Below are 16,315 nucleotides of genomic sequence, written 5' to 3' on the forward strand. Positions count from 1 at the left end.
CCCATAACAAACCAAGTATAAAAACAAAAACTCTCTGTTCAAGAAAAAGAATCTCTTAACCAAATAGTTTAGATGGGTTTCACGCCCTCTTCTCCCCTGATGTGTTCCTCCAGTGACTTTGTGCTGCATCCAGCTTATACATGTGTAATAAGGGATAACTTTTTATCAGTGCTTCTATGTACTATGGTTTCTGTGCCTCTCCTAAGTAGAAGGCTGGAAAGGAAATTTCCCAGACTGCCACTTTACACTTCAGAGCTGTAGAAATAGCATGGGAACATATTGCTTAAAAATATTGAAAGCGTCTGGCACTGAGGAAACTGACATCTTGCTTTTCCTGCCTTGCACAATGAGACCATGCTAGTACTGGTATGCTACTTGTAGTCCTAGGTACAATACGGTATGGGCATGAATGACCACTCCCATGCAGGTGCCCTAAAAGTAGTCTCTCAGCCCCAGAAATAACTAGCTCACCAGCTAATGGTGCATAATGCTAAAAAGAGCTAGTACTTCAGGCAGCCAGACAATCTTAGGAACTTCTTGCTGTACAACGCGCAACACCATGTATGATAATAATAATTATAATAATAATTTGTGACTGAGTCTTCCTAATTACAGCCGTCTGGAATTAACATCACTAGCACTTTATTATGTTGTACAATTAATGATTTTAGAATTGTTTTAATCTAAATTTATATTCATGTTTTATTGTAAACTATTGATTTTATGTAAGCTGCCCTGAGCCCTTGGAGGGCGGGGTAGAAATCCAATGAATAAATAAATAAATACTGGCAGTTGCCCTAACCCACTAGGAGGAAAAGGCCTCAGACCAACTCTCAACACATAATCTGCAGCTCCAGATTTCACGCAGAGATCCCTGCAGGATGGATTCATAAGCAATGGAAGGGAGCTATTGAGTTATCTAATGTTTCAGTACCTAATGGTTCACTTGAGTCATTTGGGTCACAGTGGCCCACAGAGCAGAATAATGGCCACGCCCAGCAATTTCAAGGATTTAAAACAGATGTTCCCTCCTTTGTTAGTTTCCATTCTGCCCATGCTTGTATTAGAAAGCAACTACTCACCTATCCTTGGACCTGCCCAAGAAAAATTCACAGGCTTTCTTAATGGGCTTTTGTTTCCCGTGGTGTTAGGCAAGAACTCAACAATAGGAAAAGCCACACCACAAGGAGAAGCTGCTACACCCTACAGGTATGTGTTTGTTTTGAGATCGGACTGTAGAGTCACAGGCAAATATATTCACAAACAACCTGAGAAATCACTCCAGTTGTCCACAGCTAGTGAAGTAGCTCTTCTGAGTACTGTTAAGGTAAGGTAAATATTTTAGAACTTTAAGGGAGTACAAAGTTGGATCAACAATTATTCTGTTGGCTGTCGATGAAGGACACCAAACAAGGAATCTCAGAGAACATTTCTGAAATTTGGTAAAGTGAAGAAGGGAGATGGTGGTAGTTGTATAGGTGTGAGGATCCTGAAGACAAAAATAACTTTGCAAAAAGAGAGAATTCTCAATGCATCAGTCTGAAGGATAGCAAGGAAATGGGCCCTCTGGATTAAACCAGAAGAGTGAATTACAAGATCTGTAGTAAGGAATGTGCATTTGGAAAGTGACCAATTAAAAGTGAAATGGAATGTACCATGTTAATGTCAGAAGGGTAATCAGTCCCTTTGAACTAGACCTCCCCCCCACACGCAATGCTGCGACAAGTGCGACTGCACTTGCAGTGTGTGCAGTTTCCATTTGCTATCACAGCCGATAAGGTGTTTTCCTCAGGTGATGAGTTGGAGAGGAGGAACACTAGGAGAAAGGAGACTCAGCAGCAGGTATGTGCTTGACAGGGGCTTCCTATAATCAGAACACCTTGCCCATGTTCTGAACACAGCGGTGTCCCCAAGTGATATTTGTGTACCAATCAATTATACTGCAGGCTCATTGGCTTAGCTGTACAGAGTTTGCTTTAATGGATATAAAGTAGGGATAGCGGTGGGTGAACCAAGTAAGCAGGCGGAGGGCGGTTAAAGCTTGCATCTTCCTAATCTTTACCATGCTGTGCTTTGCTGTTTGATGCATTTGATTGTTTTTATAAAAGTCCACCAGCTTGTGTATAGATACGGGCTGGAAGAAACATCCCAAAATGAATGAATGGAAGGCATGACTGTGCATATATGTATTTATAATGTTTATAGGAGTACCCTGTCTCTCTCATATGCATCAGCATCAAGATCCCAATGCCCCAAGGAGCTGGAGGGGGGGAAACCATCACGATACCTCTGCATACCCACTCTGCAAGGGAGAATTGTAATGGGTTGCAAAGTGGGAAACTTCTCTTTTGCCAAAGTTAGGGAAGGTCCCTTGGGAGAGCGCTATAATTTATGAGAATTTCATCCCAATTGGTGACAGGGTTGCTAGGTGCCTGGAGAAAAAAAAATACCCTGTCCTTTTAATAGAGGCTTAATGGGATGTTATTTACCAGGTGAGGCTATCTACCTCCATGTCATGAAAAGCATCAGCAGCCCATTTCCACATAGGACAGGACATTTTTAGCAGTCCTAATGGATCTGAGGTGAGTTTTGCAATGAAACCAATGCCAATGTCATCCAGACACAATAATGACCCCAAATATGTGACATAACAATATTGGAGATCCCAAACAAACGTGCATTCCTAAACTATAGAAGACATTAAAAGTTTATTGAGGGTTTTTTGTGTGTATGAAATCACTGTAGAACACTACTACTGCTGTAGTTGACCGCCCTGCAATGAAGCCCAAGAGATTAAGCCTGGCATCTACATTATATACGTAATTAAAGACCAAATGTGTCATTATTGCACTGATTAGGAAACAGAAGGTTCAGAAGAAACAGATAGGATATTTTATAGTAGCTCTTAATTATAAATTATTTAAGGGGATTTTTGTCATTTCAAAAAGATGCAGAATAAGGAGGATATGAAGGCCCATTGGAGATAATAGGAGCCAGGAATGCTTATTGCAATTGACTTGCATGAGCTCCACTGAAATACGTTGCAGCACAAAAACAGTTCCAAAGAAAATGTGGAATGGTTTTTCCACTAAGGTCTTTGGGTCCAGATAGGCTACTCTGGGACTAGAATGACAACCCCCAGAGTGGAAAGACAGTCCCTGGGAATAGAATCTGTGCTCTGGGACTAGACCGACAGCCCCCAGAGTGGAATTACGGTCCCTAGGGAGAGATTCTGTGCTCTGGTACTGGAATGACAGCCCCCAGAGTGGAATTACGGCCCCTGGAAATAGCAGAGGTGTTCTGGGACTGGAATGACAGCCCTCAGAGTGGAATGATAGTCCCAGAATACTTTTGTTAATCCCAGGGACTGTCATTCCACTTTGAGGGCTGTAATTCCAGTCCTGGAACACTTCTGCTACTTCCAGGGGCTGTCATTCCAGTCCAAGAGCACTGATTCTCTTCCTAGGGACCATCATTCCACTCTGGGGGCTGTCATTCCAGTCACAGAGCACTGAGCCTATCCCCAGGGGCTGTCATTCCACTCTGCAAATTTAGAAGTTGCAGGGATTATATGATTAACATGGCTACCCCTCCTATTTTTTATATGTAATTTCTTGTCCTTCAGAATCCTTATATTTTCCTTTGATTTTTTTTCAGTCCACCATTCCGTTCAGTTTGCCATGGATAGATTTGTAATTAGAAAGAGGAAAGTCCTTTCTGGTGCAGTTAAAGGTGTATTTCAGCAATCTGAAGATCATTTGTTGAAGCCAAATCTGTTTTGCAAGTTGAACCTGAAGAACAGAAATTAACGAAGCACAGGAATGCAGTCATTTCCCATTAACTTAATTATGTGATTTATTAATAATTAGTTCTGAATGTCTGTGTTTTTAAGGTGGAGTTTCTAAGAAGTGTGCTAAGTAGGCAAGGTATATAAAATACTAGGTGACATAACTGTGAATTTTCTTTGGGGTCATGGCCTCAAAATGTATGTGTACTCACTTGTAGGATATGAGTTCGAAGTGAGAAGAAGATTGCTGGTTACACTTGGCTACTTTGAACTCTGTACATTGCTCAGAAATTGAGTGCACAGCAACTGACTCAGAGACTTCAGCCATGCATTTATCAAATGAAGGAATCTGTGATGCCATAATTTAGTAAATTTCAGTACAAAGCATAAGGCAGAAACAAGACTCACACACACACAGTCTTTTATTGGCACTGAAAGCACAAAACATTAAGGGAATACAGCAAAATACTAAGATACATCAGTCACTTACACTTGGCTATTCAAACCTTGTCTTCTGATTGCATAATGTAAAAAATTTGCAACAGCCTCCATTATTTCACAATTAGAATTAAACAGAAGAAAGTGAATAATTGAGTCATCAGAATGCCAGCTCTTACCATCTAAAAGTGGAGATCGAGTATATCCCTATAAAAGGGACAATCATCTAAAAGTGGAGATCGAGTATATCCCTATAAAAGGGACAATCATCTAAAAGTGGAGATCGAGTATCCCTATAAAAGGGACAATGAAGTATGGTTTGTGTAGTGGATTCTATATCTTTTAGAGAGCAAGGACAAAGTCTGTCTACATATGGTATCTGGCAGTACCTCCTTAAAAGCACCTCCGATGGCAGAACACTAAAGCGTGCAAGCATGTATGCTCTGCGATGATGTGGGGCTGTTAAACATAGATATTTCGCAATAGAGCCCATGTCAAAGATCCCCAACCTACTTGGGGAGCATCTGCTGGCTGCAGATTCCCAAAGTTCTTGCCTTTCGATATCAAGAAATATTTGTTTGATAATAGCATAGGCTTGTTTATCTGAAAAGGGGGCTAAATAATCTGGGGATATTCCTATCGTAGAGAGTTTCTCCTCTACATATCTAAGCCATGGAGAGAGATGGGACTCAGATAACATGTGAGTAATAATACTTTTAGCTTTAGCATGGAACTGAAGTTTAAGCCAAAACTAATTTTGTTCTCAGCCATCCTCTGGTCAATAGATGCCTTTGATTGGTTTCTAAGCATAAAGCTGTGTAAGGAACACAAGAGGGAAGTCCAAGAATTTTCGACAAAAATCTGGACTGTATTCTTTCCAAGTCCCCTTTTAAGGCTTCAATCCAGATTGGTACTCCTTAGAATAACTGAGTAGCTAATTTGGCATTAACAACTTTAAGGGCCGCCAGCACATACTGGTTGCCCCTGGTATAATGGAAATGTGTAATAGCTGCAGCAATGTTGTTCACTGCCTCAATTGCTCTCTCTTTATGATAGACCCATCTGGTGTTATAGTAAAAGTGGATACCCAAGTACTTAAAGCTTTTGACTTGTTCAATAAAATGGCCACCGATATTCCATCTGGACAGCTTCCAAATCTTACTGAAGATCACAATTTTGGATTTTTCAAAATTCAGAACTAGCCTATTCTTTTCACAATAGTCTACAAAGCTCTTCAAAAGGCGTTTCAGCCCTGTACGAGTTAGGGACGATAGCACTGTGTCATCAGCATGAAGGAGTAAAGGGGTGTGGATCGAGCCAAGTTTAGGACTGTGACCATGGATCGGATCTAAGGCGGGTGCCAAATCATTTATAAATAGATTGGATTAAAAAAGGCGCTAGAAGGCAGCCCTGTTTGTCTCCTATATTCATTGGGATTTTGTAAGTTAGGTCACCAACGTTGTTAAGTCTAACTTGGCAGGTCATATTATGAGCAAGCTTCATTATTAAATATAAAAGCCTCGGTTCCATCCTCATCAGCTTATGTTTCTCCCATAGACGTTATTTTATGATTGAATCAAAAGCACCTTTTAGATCTAGAAAGGCTGCATATACGTTGGTGCTTTTTGTCTCTTATACTTATTAAAGATAAAGGTAAAGGTTCCCTTGCTCGAAAGCCAGTTGAATCCGACTCTAGGGTTGCGGTGCTCATCTCCGTTTCAAAGCCAAAGAGTCAGCGCTGTCCGAAGACATTTCCGTGGTCATGTGGCCAGCATGACTAAACACCAAGGCACATGGAACGCTGTTACCTTCCCACTGAAGTTATCTACTTGTAATTTCTTGATTTCGAACTGCTAGGTTGGCAGGAGCTGGAACTAGAGATGGGAGCTCACTCCGTCATGCGGCAACTCGGGTCTTGAACTGCTGAACTACCGACCTTCCACAGCCTGCAGTTCAGCGTCTTAACCACTTGAGCCACCGCAGCTCCCTTAACAAGGTGCATAAGAGTCACGCAGTGATTTAGGGTAGATTCCCCTTTACAAAAACCTGGCCCAGACGCAATTCCACCAGAAATAGTTAAAATAAATCTGAACTGGTGGGCGACCTTCTTTGCAGATTTTTTTACCATAGCCGATGGGACGGGAATAATGCCAAAGTCTTGGACAAATGCAATACTGGTTCTCATAGTTAAAAAGGGTAATTATCAGTTACCATCCAATTACTGCCCAATAAGTCTCCTTTCTATTATTGGGAAACTTTATGCTAGATGACTGGTTAACAAACGTGGATCATGGATGTTAGAACAAGGAATTCTGGGTCAAGACACAAGACTCCTGTAAATGAACATCCTGGTCACAAATGGTCACAAATCTGACATTTTACAAGTTTTCCTGGATGTTCCCCTACAGGCTTTTCTGTGTTGCCTTCCTTACTGTCAGATTTGTGACCATTTGTTAGTCTTATGCACATGATGTATATTTTTGCAGATCTTAAAGTGACTATTCTAACAGTGAATTTTAAAAAAGGACACAGCAGGAGACCACTGAGATACCGCTATAGCCACTGGCCAACTCCCACCTGTTCTTGGGTTTAGCCAAGCCCAGGGACATGACTAGGGGGGTTCCTATGAGTTTCCAGGCCCCCCTAAATTTCTGGGGAGCCCCTTCCTAAATCCCACATGGCTCTGCCTCCATAGATAGTGATACTGGTCTGTAATGTCACTGGCTCCTCCCTATGATGTCACTGGGCCCTGGATCTTCTAAGGACCTAGCATAGCAACACCTCTGGCCCAGCCCCCGCAAAAAAAACATTGGAAAGTCTCTGCCCCTTAGAAAATGTACCAGCACTTGGGGGGGGGGAACTCTTGCAGTCAGGGGTCGTTTTGTAGAAAAAGAGCTAGGGGAACTCATTAGCATAACTCATTAGCATATGCCACACCCCCTGACATCAGGGGCCCGGTGGTGGACCTGCAAGGCCGGTGGGAGTGCGAGGATGCCCCGCCAAGGCCCTCCCTGGCCCCAGGCAGGCAGGGGTGGGGAGAGGTGGGGAGGAAGCAACTTACCCTTCCTCTTCTCCTGCCTCCTCCTGGCTGAATGAGGGCCGGAAGCGGGGCGGCCGGAAGCAGGGGGCGGGGCTTCGTCGTGTACCCTGCCCCCGCACCTCACCCGGGGGAACTGCGATCCCCCGCGATCCCCCCCGAATCGACCTCTGCTTGCAGTCTACTTTGGGTTTTTTAGTGAAATATGACAACTAGCATTACAGGTCAAGTATAACAGAGGTGGAACAATCACTGTCAGAACCCTGCCTAACCTAACAAACAGGAAAGTTGCTTAAATGCTATCAACCTACCCAAACTACATATTTATTCAAATATTTATATCCCACTTTCCCCTGTGACTCAAGGCAGCTTACAAATCATACTGAAAAGTATAATAGGGGTGTGCAAAAAAATAGGGTTTTTTTCCTGGCTCAATTGTAGCCTATGGGGATCATTGATCCTGGGGCATCTGGGGCTCTGGGGGGCTGTTTTTGGAGGTAAAGGGGTGAAATTTGCAGCACAGCTGCTGGTGCCTCTCCTCAAAAACGACAACCCCCCCCTGTTCCAAGATACTATTATACGACCCCCGCGATCCCCCCCGAATCGACCTCTGCTTGCAGTCTACTTTGGGTTTTTTAGTGAAATATGACAACTAGCATTACAGGTCAAGTATAACAGAGGTGGAACAATCACTGTCAGAACCCTGCCTAACCTAACAAACAGGAAAGTTGCTTAAATGCTATCAACCTACCCAAACTACATATTTATTCAAATATTTATATCCCACTTTCCCCTGTGACTCAAGGCAGCTTACAAATCATACTGAAAAGTATAATAGGGGTGTGCAAAAAAATAGGGTTTTTTTCCTGGCTCAATTGTAGCCTATGGGGATCATTGATCCTGGGGCATCTGGGGCTCTGGGGGGCTGTTTTTGGAGGGAAAGGGGGGAAATTTGCAGCGCAGCTGCTGGTGCCCCTCCTCAAAACCCGCCCCCCCCCCCCGTTTCAAAAAGATTGGACCAGAAGGAGGTGTTCCCATCCTCCATTGTTTCTGAGCTGAAGCAGAAATCCTCTGAGTTGGCCTCTGAAATGTTGTGTGCCAGCGCCCCCTAGCACAGCTTAGAGGAAACTGTGTGTTAGATCACAGCTAACAAAGATTCGGAGCGTGATTTCAGCAAAGTGATTCAGCTTTATTGAAGTAGCAAACAAACACTCAACGCATTCATAACCAGAACAACTTAACATTGGGAGCTAGGCTCCTTTTAAACATTCCCGGGCTAACATAGCCACGCCTATTTACAAAAGTAACCAATGAGGGTGTTGGGATAAGGACCAATAAGAGTCTTTCCCTCGCAGGGAATAGGTGCAGTTCTGATTGGTCGCTATTACAGAGCGACCAATAGGAAGTCCGTCCGGAGAAGCCTTAGCTTGGCTTCAAGCTTAACATTGAAGTTCAATGAGGCGATTCATGTAAGTATTCCAATACATTACAATTCCTCCCCCTTAAGTTAAGACATCATACCCTTGTTTTATTGTTTACACACCTTCTAGGCACATCAGCCATTACAATACACTTTATTACAGTCATAGTCTTTTAGGTAAGTGGGTGTTTGTCGTGTACGCTGAGACCTGCGGAGCGGGGCAAGCTCAGGGGGCACACTTGACTGTGGGTCAGCTATAGGTTCTATGACTGGGTCAGGGGCATACACTTCTGCGTTTTCAGGCCCGGAACCAGGGGTCTGCCCTGCTTCGGTGACAGTACCAGGCAGTTCGGTACTCACTTCTGTCTGTGAAGGGCTGTACTCAAGTTCAGAGGACTCAGCTGTCGGAGAGTCGGCGCTGTCCTTCGCCCAACGTCTCCTCAGCTGGTCTACGTGGCGCCGCCATTTTCTACCATCAGCCAGCTCTATCACATACATCCAAGTTCCTACGCACTCGCATACCACCCCGGGGGCACAGGAATGCATAATTACGGGCAAACACTTTGTCCCCGGTCTCAAACATGCGCACCTTCGTATGCATCTCCTTCCGCTCAGGCTCTTGATCATTAAGATCCGGGTGTAACCGATTTAAACATGTTGTCAGGCGCCTGCCCATGAGCAATTAGGCCGTACTACGACCCGTGGCACTACAGGGGGTGGTGTGCTGCCGCAAAAGAAAAGACCCCAAACGCAAACTCCAATCTCCCTCAGTTAACTTTCCCAGTGCTTCCTTGGCCATACGGACCATTCTCTCGGCCTGCCCATTTGATGCTGGATGAAACGGGGCAGAGGTAATCTGGCGAATGCCATTGTTAGCCAAAAATTGTTGGAACTCCTCTGACACAAATTGAGGCCCATTGTCACTGACCAGTACATCCAGCAGTCCGTGGGTCGCGAAAAGCCGGTGTAGCGCATGAATAACTGCCACGGACATGGTCGAGTGCATATGTACCACCTCCAGCCATTTGGACATAGCGTCTACCAGAATTAAAAACATTTGACCTTGTACTGGGCCCGCAAAATCTATATGGATCCGTGACCACGGCTTACCAGTGGTTTCCCACTTTTTTGGGGGGGTGCTTGTGGAGGCTCTGGTTTGTTCTGTTGGCATTGGGTGCAGCCCTGTACCCACTCCTCAATTTCCGTATTTAGTTTAGGCCACCAAACATAGCCCCTTGCTAGGGCCTTCATATGCACCATTCCCGGGTGCCCATCGTGGAGGGATTCTAACACTCTGTTACGAAGTTTGTCAGGAACCACCACCCGGTTTCCCCATAATACACACCCCTTTGAGATAGAAAGCTCTTTTTGGCGGGCTCGGTAAGGCTGGAATTCAGGTTCTATTCCTCCTACCGGCCACCCCCTCCACACCCAGTTGAGGACACGGCCCAGTATGCTGTCCCCTACCGCGATCTCTTTAGAGGAGACAGGGGCGAGTGGAAATTCGTCTATTGACAACACTTCACAAGCTGGAGCTGGGTCTGTGCCGACGTCGGGCAAAGGACAACGGCTGAGCGCATCCGCGTGCCCAATTGCCTTCCCAGGCCGGTGTTCCAAATCAAAATCGTAGGCCTGCAAAAAAATCGGCCATCTAAGCATCCGTGGGGACATGATGTTTGGCAGTTGCTTATCGGGCGCAAAAATCCCCAGTAGCAGCTTGTGGTCAGTTACCAGTAAAAACCTCCTGCCAAAAATAAAATCATGGAACTTTTTGACAGCCGCTACTAATGCCAGACCCTCCTTGTCTATCTGGGCATAGTTCCTTTCTGCCGCAGATAGAGACCTTGAATAAAAAGCGATAGGCGCTTCGCTCCCATCAGGCATCACATGGCTCAAAACTGCGCCTATTCCAAAAGGTGAAGCGTCTGCAGCTAACACCAGGAACTTCTGCACATCGTAATGAGTCAGCACGTCATTAGAAGTTAACAGCTCCTTGACTCCCACAAAAGTCCTTTCTTTGGCTTTTCCCCACTTCCATTTTGCCTCCTTATGCAAAAGTGCGTGCAAAGGGGCAGCCACTGATGCCTTATGCGGTAAAAACGCATGATAAAAATTGAGCAGACTTAAGAAGGATTGCAGCTCTTTCTTACTCACCGGCCTGGGGGTGTTCTGGATCGCGGTCACTTTTTCGCTCGTGGGATTAACTCCTTTTTCGTCGATGCGAAATCCCAGGAATTCTACACTGTCAACTCCCAGTGTACATTTAGACCGCTTTACCCTGAGCCCGGCGGCCTGGAAGCGTTTTAGCACTTCCTGGACACGGTCCAACAGTTCTTGTTCCGACCCACCTGCAATCAACACATCGTCAAAATAGGGCACCGTGCCAGGTACCCCCCTCAACAATCGTTCCATTAGGCCCTGAAAGATGCCAGGTGCTACATTTACACTGAACTGGAGCCGATTTACTTTAAAAGCCCGTCTCTGTGTTACTATTGTCTGGGCCTCCACAGCCTCTGGGGTGACAGGCAACTGTTGGTATGCCTGGGCCAAGTCAAGTTTGGCAAACACCTTGACTCCCCCCAAGGAAGCCAAGATGTGGCTTATCACTGGAACCGGGTACGAATGCTGTTGTAACGCCTTATTCAAAGTACATTTATATTCTGCGCATATTCGTATGGACCCGTCCAGTTTGACTGGAGTAACAATAGGGGTTTCCCATCTGCTGTAAGGTACAGGTTCTAAGACCCCTTGTTCCACGAGCTTGTCAATCTCTCCCTCTACTTTAGGCCTGAGAGGGATTGGCACCTTTCGATATTTTAACCTAATTGGTTTTACGGATGGGTCTAACACAAACGCAGCTGGGGGGCCTTTGTACCTCCCCAACCCTTCTCCAAACACTTCAGGGAAAAGGTCATACAGCATGTCCCATTTATTTTCAGACATTTTGTTTATACCGTAAATACCAATACCCAGTGGTTCGAACCAGTCTAACCCCAGTAGGTTGACCCGGTCCCCCTCAGCGACCAAAAATGACAGGTTAGCACATTTTCCCTTATACTCAACACTAGCATTGTCCCTCCCTGCCAATGGAATCCTGTTTCCTTGGAAGTCGGACACCCTCGTGTCCGCAGACTGGAGCCGTCGCCTACTTCGGTTCGGAAAGAGCTGCTGCCAGGACGCTGCAGAGATCACCGTCACAGACGAGCCGGAATCGACCTCCATGGTGCAGGGTCTGCCATCAAGAAGTGGGGTCACGGAAATCTTGCTCTGGTGACTGGTGCGATGAACAGCTGACGTGCTGGTCAGGTTTGTTGTCATCTAGTGGGTTGCTCCTGGTGCAGGAAAATGCTGTTTGCCTTGGTCGCTGGGTGCTGAACCTTTCTGCGCCGATCTGCAGACCCTGGCAAGGTGTCCACGCCACCCGCATGCTATGCAGTCGACATCTCGGGCCCAACAGGAGTCGCGCTGGTGTTTCCCGCCACATCCGGAACAGGATTTGAGCGCTGCAGGTTTCACTGGGGTCCGCTTGCCTCTTAGTGCGTTGACGACATCGTCCTCATCATCGCCCTCGCTGTCCCGCTGAAAATGAACGTGTTGTTCGGCCAGCCGCTGACGGACCTCCTTTGTTGACTTGTCCGCCGCCTCTGCTGCAACGGCTTCTTCGTACGCCACCGCCCAGGTCAGGGTAGTGCGCGCAAACAACTTTTGCTGCAGCCTCTCGTCTCTTAGGCCACACACGAGACGGTCCCGGAGAGCCTCTTCAACATTTGCGAAGTTGCACGGCCGTGCTGCTTTGCAAAGGGCCGCCACAAACTCCGCGATGGTCTCGTTTCCTGCCTGGCTCCTTTTGTAAAACGCATGCCGGCAGGCGATCTCTGAAGGTTGGGGAGAGAAGTGGGCCTTTAGCTTCTTTATCAGCTCTGCGAACGACACCGTTTTAATGTCGGCCGGAGCTACCAACGACCTGGCAATGTTGAAGGTGCCCTTCCCGCAGGAACTCAGCAGGCTCGCCCTCTTCTTCGCCTCCTCTTTGATGTCGTTGGCCTTGAGGTGAAACTCGAACCTGGCAAGGTACGCGTCCCAATCCTCTGATGTGGGTTCGAATGCCTCGAACTTCTGGTTATTGGCCATCCTCGCAGGCTCGTTCACCGGTGCTGGTGCTGCCTCGGCTGGATCGGCCACAGTGCTTTGCTCGCTTTCTTCCGTCGTAGGGTTGTTAAGCAGGGCTGCCTACCCGCTCTAACATCCCATCCTCGTCGTCAATTGTTAGATCGCAGCTAACAAAGATTTGGAACGTGATTTCAGCAAAGTGATTCAGCTTTATTGAAGTAGCAAACAAGCACTCAACGCATTCATAACCAGAACAACTTAACATTGGGAACTAGGCTCCTTTTAAACATTCCCGGGCTAACATAGCCACGCCTATTTACAAAAGTAACCAATGAGGGTGTTGGGATAAGGACCAATAAGAGTCTTTCCCTCGCAGGGAATAGGTGCAGTTCTGATTGGTCGCTGTTACAGAGCGACCAATAGGAAGTCCGTCCGGAGAAGCCTTAGCTTGGCTTCAAGCTTAACATTGAAGTTCAATGAGGCGATTCATGTAAGTATTCCAATACATTACACTGTGCTTACAATCCCCTTCCCTTCCTCTACCCACAACAGGCACACTGTGAGGTAGGTGGGGCTGAGAGAGCTCTGAGAGAACTGCTATTGAGAGACAGCTCTGAGAGAACTGTTACTGACTCAAGGTCACCCAGCTGACTGCATGTGGAGAAGTAGGGAATACAATGCAGTTCTCCCAGATTAGAGTCCGCCACTCTTAACCACTACACCAAACTAACATTTCAGCTAGCCTTGGTGGTAGTAGAGGAAAGTGCCATAAAGTCACACTTACTTATGGCAACCCCTAGGAATTTCAAGGCAAGAGACATTCAGAGGGGGTTTGCCATTGCCTGCCTCCACATCACACTCCTGGTTATTCCTTGGAGGTCTCCCATCCAAATACTGGCCAGGGCTGACCCTGCTTAGCTTCCAAGATCTGATGAGATCAGGCTGGCCTAGGCTATCTGGCTCAGTGCAGGCTAACTTTTAAAAAAAAACACATGCCCAAAAAAACCTACCAGTATAGTATTCTGTAAATACCAATAACAAAAGGAATACAATAAGTCATCTTAGTTCACTGCATTGATTTAAATAATAATGTTTATAAAGTAAGCTGAAGGAGCTTTCATTATCAATATAGCTAATTCTCAATGTAGCCAAACCTGTAGTTTACTTAAATCTGGACACTGGAGCCATGAACAGACATGACAGCCTGTGGTTTTAAGAAATGGATGTTCCCAGTGGCCATTGCTAGGCAACCACAAAAACAGTATTGCTAGCCTTCAAGGCTTGGTTTCTATCAGTAAAAGGCAGGAGGAAGGGACAGGGCCCTTTTTGAGGGCTTTTTTGGCCTTTGAGGGGGTTTTCATTGGGGCCAGGCCCAACAGCAACCACCAGCTAACTTGCTACCACCTAACTTTCATGACTTTCAGAGGCCTGGTTGCTTACTACTGTTCAACAGCAGACACTGCCTGAAAGCCAGTGTTGTGTAGTGGTTAGAGATTCAGACTAAGATATGGGAGACCTAGGTTTGAATTCCCACTCTGCCATGGAAGGTCACATTGGGCTAGTCACCCACTTTCAGCCTAACCGACCTCAAAGTGTTGTTGTGAGGATAATATGGAGAATGATGTAAGCTCCTGTGGGTTCCCATTGTGGAGAAAGATGGAGTGCAAATGAAATAAAAATATTACTGAAGATGGGGTGCAGATGAAAGGCTAATGGGTGGGTGGGAAAGAGAAAAACAAGGAAGGAAAGCAAGTAGCTGTTAAGTGGTTATGCCTCACTTGTGGCTTCTATGAATGACTATGCCTCGCTTGTCTGCTTTCTGGGGTCATGCACGAGTCAGGAGAAAGTAATCTGACAGATGCTGGAGCAGGAAACATTACAAGGTCCATCAATGGTTATTAGCCACAATAACTAAATGCAGACTCCATATTCAGAGACAGAAACCATCTGAATACCAGAGCAGGGGCAACAACAGGGGAGCAATGCGTAGACCTTCTGGTGGCATCTGGTTAGCCACTGTGGGAAACATAGAATGATGGACAAGAAAGACCATTGGTCTGATCCAGCACAGTTGTTGATGTGCATAAGTTGCAAAAAAGGAATGTGCACATTTTGCAATGTTGACTCAAATAGCTTTTACATTTCACAATTTCCTATTTTACAACAGAAAGGAAAAGGAAAGTTCAGACAATCTAGTCAAGAATTCAACAAAATAAAGTACATACTTAGAAGGAACAGTGGATGCACCGTGGAGGGATCTTTTTATTGTGATTTCAGTCTGCAGTACAGGTGAGTATGAGTTTATGGTTTTTTTTACTGAGAAGGGGAAAACTTTACACTTTTAATCATTATAGAAGGCTGGGAACTGGTCTCAGACTGGATTAGATCACATGGTGCACTTGTAAAAGGAGCTATGAAACAAAAAGTTACACCACGAATCAGCTCCCATCTGTGTTTCTGAAACCACCTATTATCTTAATTAATCCTGCTGACTGAAGAATCCCTTATTCATTCTCTTATATACTTTTATACAACACAGTACTGTCTCTGTCTGGATTAGTCGGTGAGAAATCTTTTCTGAGTTGTTTGTTGAGACTTTTTAATTTTACATACATGGTAAGTTTAGTATCCTTGGTGAATGGTTAAGTCCCAGTTTTGGCAAAATAGCCGGAACTGACTGCTTGATTGTGATCTACCATGTCCCATGATTTTTAAATTAGTGTGACAGACAGACAACTTTTATTGGCATGTAAGAGATAAGATTACATTAAAATTTAGGAATACATCAAAAGTATGGCTGTCGAACAGCCAACAAAAAAGAACTGATCAGTTAATAGCTTCCCTGGTTTGAATTACAGATTGAAGAAAACAAGCAACATTAAATGTTATAGAAGCGTTTTGCCCAGAGAGTAGCAACTGGAGCTTGACACTCACTCTCAGGAAGACCACACCATGTGAAAAAGAAGGGTGTCCAGAAATTTTTCTTGAATCTTAGTATAAAATGGACAATTTTTAAAAAATGGGAAACAGATTCGATAGCACCCTGACCGCAGGGGTGGAACGAGCTGCACATCAAATCATTACTTTCCCCCATGATCATTAAGTTCTTTGGGAGAAATTATAGGGACTGTTGTCTGAAGCAGTTGGGAGGGAGGTGAACAGGCCTTTTACACCCATTGCTAGTGGCTCCAGTGTCAGGGGAGAGGGCCCTTACCTCAGTGGTCATCCAACAGCAACTCTGTCTATGCCTTCAAAGTGAGAACCGATCCATTTCTGTGGAAGAAGAATTGTTTAAACATGATGCTTTGAAAGCCAGGAACTTTTGGTACCATCCCTTGTGCTGTCTGACCCTGATAATTGGTAATGCACTTGGGCTGAGGGGGTATCCCCCATTGTCACTGAGGCAAAGCAGCAATAGCCTAAGGACTTAAGACAGGACTTTTTACCTCAGCTGGTGCCACTGAGAATTATGAGAACCAGGAGCTGTATCACTCTAATAACCATTTCCAGGGCTGGCCCCAGC

At 45.4% G+C, this 16,315-nt stretch overlaps 1 protein-coding gene across 1 annotated transcript in view; it reads left to right on the plus strand.

Annotated features, from left to right (window-relative positions):
- Nucleotides 1-1,289: 1,289 nt before the first annotated feature.
- The window catches only part of LOC107110220 (regucalcin-like), a 30,309-nt gene continuing 15,283 nt past the window's right edge, over nucleotides 1,290-16,315 (plus strand). Inside the window, exons 1-2 of the mRNA XM_015410969.1 lie at nucleotides 1,290-1,327; nucleotides 14,960-15,081. The gene's annotated coding sequence lies outside the window, so the exon portion shown is untranslated. The remainder of the gene's footprint in view (nucleotides 1,328-14,959; nucleotides 15,082-16,315) is intronic.

This window comes from Gekko japonicus, unplaced genomic scaffold, assembly GCF_001447785.1.
Source record: "Gekko japonicus isolate JY-2015 unplaced genomic scaffold, Gekko_japonicus_V1.1 scaffold244, whole genome shotgun sequence".
In the NCBI taxonomy this organism is placed as follows: domain Eukaryota; kingdom Metazoa; phylum Chordata; class Lepidosauria; order Squamata; family Gekkonidae; genus Gekko; species Gekko japonicus.